Raw genomic sequence first — 5,038 nt, 5'->3', positions numbered from 1 at the left:
TTGCAGGTGTGATCTGCTAATGTTCTCTCATGTAGTAAAAATATTTATAGCCTTCATCAACTAAATTTGCATGGCTTCATGCAGATAAAACACTAAGGTCACATGATTCGGGTTCATCCCATAATGGTTCATTTTTTCAAAGAGTTTTAGTGCCTCCTTGCCCTAGTCATGCATTGTGTATCCTACAATCATTGCATTCCATGAGACTATATTTCATTGAGGCATTTTCTCAAATAATTCAACTTACTTATGAATGCACCCACATTTTGCATACATTTCTATCAAGGAATGCACCCCCATGACATCAAACATGAATCCATTTCTACTTATTTTATCATGGATCTCCATACCTTGTTCCAAAGCTTCTAAATTGACACATACTAGAAGAATACTGACAAATGTTTTTGAGTCTGGCTTCATACCTGCCAATTACATTTGTTGAAAAAGATCCAAGGCTTCTACACCATGCCCATTCTATGGAAATCTTGTTATCAATGCATTCCATGAGACTACATTCACATCAGGCATTTCCTTAAAGAGTTCCAGGGCTTCCTGAACAAGTCCATTTTGTGTATAACCTGTAATCATTGCATTTCATGACATGAGGTTTCTATGATGCATTTTGCAAAATAGTTACCATGACTTGTGTTAATTTTAGGTATGTTCTATGCTTAGAGCAATTTATTTCAATTTTCACATATCTTTCCAGATTAGCAATCACATCAACATTAGAGTAAACTGCAGATAGAACATAAATAGAAATCGCAAAAGACAAGCCAAGACAAGAGGACACAAGATGCGGCACTAGCCAGGGACAAACCCCAATGTGGGGAGCCCTTGATCAATTCTTCTTATATGTTCCTCAATAGTTTAGCAAAGAGAGAGAGAGAGAGATAGTACATTTACAACAGAAGTCAACACTTTGACTTATCTAGATAAGAGCATAGATCATCTCTAAGAAGATGATACATGATGTTATCACTCAGGTTGTCCTTAAGCTCGAGAAAGGATATGGCCGAGGTAACCACAAACCAACTTTGGACTGCAGGTTCTAGCCCACCTGCAGTCAGAGAGGGCTCTCTCTTTTTTGATTTAGCTTTGTTGATGATGATTTTAGGCTAGCTATTGAGTTCAGGGGTTTTGCTTGTGTTTTGGTTGGAAAGATGATGTTTCAAGTAGAGAGGCAAGGCATATGGTGGTAAATTTCAAACCATTGGGCATGGGGTCATGGAGTAAGACTGTTGGTGTGCTTTCTTAATCACGAAAAGGATGAGGAGCAGGGTAGCTGTTCATGAAACAATTTTGCAAGTTTATAAGGATGAATAAGGGCTAAAAAATGAGAGGCAGCAAAGAATCTCTCAAACAGGTTAGCAGGAAAAAAGATGAATGAACTCTATCTGGGAGAAGCTAAGAATTCCTAGATGACAGTCATTCATATGTGAAAATAGATCAAACATGAGCCATAACAGAATTCATATTTATGTCTAGTTCAAGAAGAAAAACATTAAGAAGCCATAGAGCCTGGGCATAGAGTGCAGCAAAGCAAATTCTATACCAATCCTTTGTTAAGTGACTTGAGTATGTATGAAAATGAAATAACAGAGGTAGGGAGACTTATTGTATCATATTGCAACACAAGAATTCCTCATTTAACTCTTCAGGAACATTAATCACACATCAACAGTCCATTCTCCAAGCTTGTATGCAGTCTTTGATTATAGAAAAAATATCAGAAATACAGTGCAAGTCTTTCCCGGATACATCAGTCGATCAACCCCTTTTACAGTGCAAGAGGTTGTATATATACAAAAAAGGAAGTCATAAAATATCTAGGTGATGACTCTTCAAACAATAAATTACATCACCAACTCCTGCCAGGGAGTAAATGAAACATTTAACACTGCAGTTAATGTTAGCTTGCTAGCTGTCTTTTTTTGTCAGCAAACCATTGACTTTGTAGGTTGAGTGGGTGGGCTGCCTACTGTGCATTTATTTTAGCGCGTGTCCGCTGATGTTGGTACGTTGCCTGCTGCTGCCTGGGTCTTTGTCCTGCGTGTTTGGCTTTTTAGCATTGGATGAGCTGTAATCATCAATTCAATTTTGCTCCATGTCGATCTACCTTTGACAGGTGTATCTTTCCATTTCTATATGCTGACCTGTAACTTGACCAAAAATAATTAATAAACCAAATCACCTGAGCAATATCTCTTTTATTCCCTTCCACAAGTCCTCCGTAGGCAACTGATGCCTCTGTATCTTTATCAATGTTTCCTCAGCCTTCGTGTACCTATGGAAGGTGGGTTGGAATTCGAACATGTGATTTATCTCTTGTGCAATATAGAATAGATTTTCTAATTTATTAAAAACACTTTGTCCTGATGGAGGCCTTGTTCCTTCTGAAGTGCTGGAGGAAGCTGTGATTTGGTTGGCAGCAAAATTATTGACTCTATTAGCATAAAGGTCATGTGACAGCGGTCTTCCGGCACTGGTTAACAAACTTGGCATTCCTATGCTATGCAATGCCATGATCTTTGCCTTGAACTCATCCACCTCAGCTTGCATCTCTTGGCATTTTCTGTCCAATGCCTGCACAAAGTTCCTAAGGGTTAACACCTTTTTTATTAGCAAGATAGTTTCAGTCCTGCTACTGATTCCTAATGCTGCCAGCTACCCCTTGGTTCGAGTATTCAAGAATTGGATCATCCTATTTTCTTCCTCGGGCATATTTCTCAATGATGCTCTGGCCTTTTGGTTTTCGAATTGAGCCAAATTTATCAACTCCATTTGCTCGTGAATAGTTTCAATGGCTTGCCACTGGTCTGTAATGGATTGGCCGATTTTGGCCCATAGAATTTTCTTTATATCAGCTAGAGTTCTATCAAAAGTGAGCTCTTTCTCTAGCTCTTTTATTCTTTTTTCTAAGGCTTTGACCTCTCTTGTTTTCTCAGCTACCTCCTGCTTTGATTTGTCATATTTTGCCTCAATTGTAGCCATCTTTTCCTTGGTTTGTCTCAACTCTGTCATTTATAATTCCAGAGCTTCAATTTCCTTCATCATATTGTCCATTTTTAAGCTGGTGTCCTTATTTGTAGGTGTTGAGGTAGTTGCTGTAGTTGGTGCTGAACTTGAGGTTCCTGCTTCTGCTGCTGGGACTGTTGTGTTGGTCGTGGGAGGGGCGGTTGTGGAGATCTAAGCTATTTGAATTGGCTGAGAGGCCAACTCTCCATGTCTTCCCTGCAATGCTGCCTCCAAGGCAGTCTCTGTTTCTGCCAACCTTTTATGCGAGGTCATGAGTAAAGCTACTACATCCTTTTCTTCTTTCTGTTGAGCTACCTCTGTAGTCTGAGGATGCAACGTAGATGACAGTTTGATTTGTTTCCTAAGGGCAGCTATGTCTTCATCCATCTTTTTTAATAGAGCTTGCACGCCCTTGGGATTAGAGGGATCATGTCCCATCTCTATGATAATCTCCTCCAAGGACTTGATTCTATTGTCCTTAGCCTATGAGGAAGCCTTTTCCAACTCAAGTTGGGCAGCAGTGTTGTGCAAAGAATTTTGCAATTTGTGAGCTAGCAATGTCTTATCTACTAGGGTAGAATATAGCATTTCCCTTGTCTGCTTGTGCAATTCATTCTGGTCCATTGGATGTATATCCTTGGAAAACACCTCCAGATTGGTTCTAATATAATCAGCAGCTGATTGGGGTTGTTGAGTTGTAGGCCTGAAGTGACCAAGGGTCATCTTTCCTTCTTGGATGTCATAGGCCGCCATTAGTCTTTGCTGGTTGGTGGGAGCCATCCTTATTAACTGATTATATAGTTGGATTCTCACTGGCTCATTCCTAGCCTTTATATCAGAAAATGCTTTTTTAATGTCAGAGGGTTTTCGGCCTTGTTGTATTGTGGATGATACTTCCATGCCCCGCTGTCTCTCATGCTCCTGCTGAAATGAGCTGGCCGATGTCTCCATGCTAGGAGGAACCTGCTGTTCAGTGGTTGTCTCTGGCATTTCTTCTTCTGAAAAAGGATTTAACCTTTGTCTCTTCTCCCCTTGCTGCTCTGTGGATGTTCCTGGAGGTGTTTCTTGATGTCTGTCCCTTTTCTTTGATCTCTCCTCATTGAGAGGTGTCTGCAACACCGGAATTTCTGTTACCTTTGTTTGTGTCGAAAAGTCTTGTCCTTGACTTTGTTCATGAGTAGAAACTGGTTGATCCGCCATTTTCTCTTGCTGTCCTAAATGGTGCACTTGCTCTTCTGAATGCTCTACCTCTTTACCTTTGTCTGTTGCTGCTGGTGGGACAGTCTGTTGGGCTGGTTGCTGGGGGGCCGTGGCAGATGAGGTGCCTACTCCAAGCTGCCGAGGAGCTGCAAAAGACACCTGTCCAAAAGATTCCAAGTCAACTGCTTTTTCAAGGTTTTTGATTGCTTTTTCTGTTATCTCTTCCTCAGACAGTTCTTCAACTAGTGTGCCCTCTACCCATTCTGGTTGGTTGGCAAATTGTTCAATTTGTGGGATATCACAGTGTTCATATGCTGCAAGCTTGTATTTGACTCTTCTAAGGCTGATAAAGTGATTTGGGTCATAAGGTGCCCAGTAAAAACTTGTTTTTAATAACAAAAAGTCTTTCAACCTCTTGTCTGCCTCCTTCCAGGCTTCTTCTCTTTTATTGAAAATAAATGGGCCCAATTGATGCCTGATTTTCAGCTGTGCCTTTTTGCTTTTGCCATAGAAGTGAAGCATGTTTGCATTACCAAACTGCCGGAAGTACTCCAAGGCAAAGAGTCTCATGGGGACATATTTAGGCAGTCTGTAAGGGGCCAACTGACACCCATAAATCCTGATTACTGTGTGGTGTTGATAAAAATACCAATCTCCAATACTGTAAGTCTTGGAAAGTTGCAGGATTTTTTGCATTTCATCAGTGAGTCTAGGGAGAGGAGTGCTTACTAGCAAGGAGGAAGCTGGGTATATGAACAGGTCAATGAACTCACAGTAGGTGTATGGAGAGTAATAAACATGGTGGCAAACTGATGACCAA

Source organism: Pinus tabuliformis, chromosome 6 (assembly GCF_031772625.1).
Source record: "Pinus tabuliformis cultivar Carrire ecotype Pingquan chromosome 6, CPIR1, whole genome shotgun sequence".
Classification (NCBI taxonomy): Eukaryota; Viridiplantae; Streptophyta; class Pinopsida; order Pinales; family Pinaceae; genus Pinus; species Pinus tabuliformis.
Note: the sequence above shows the minus strand (reverse complement) of the source record.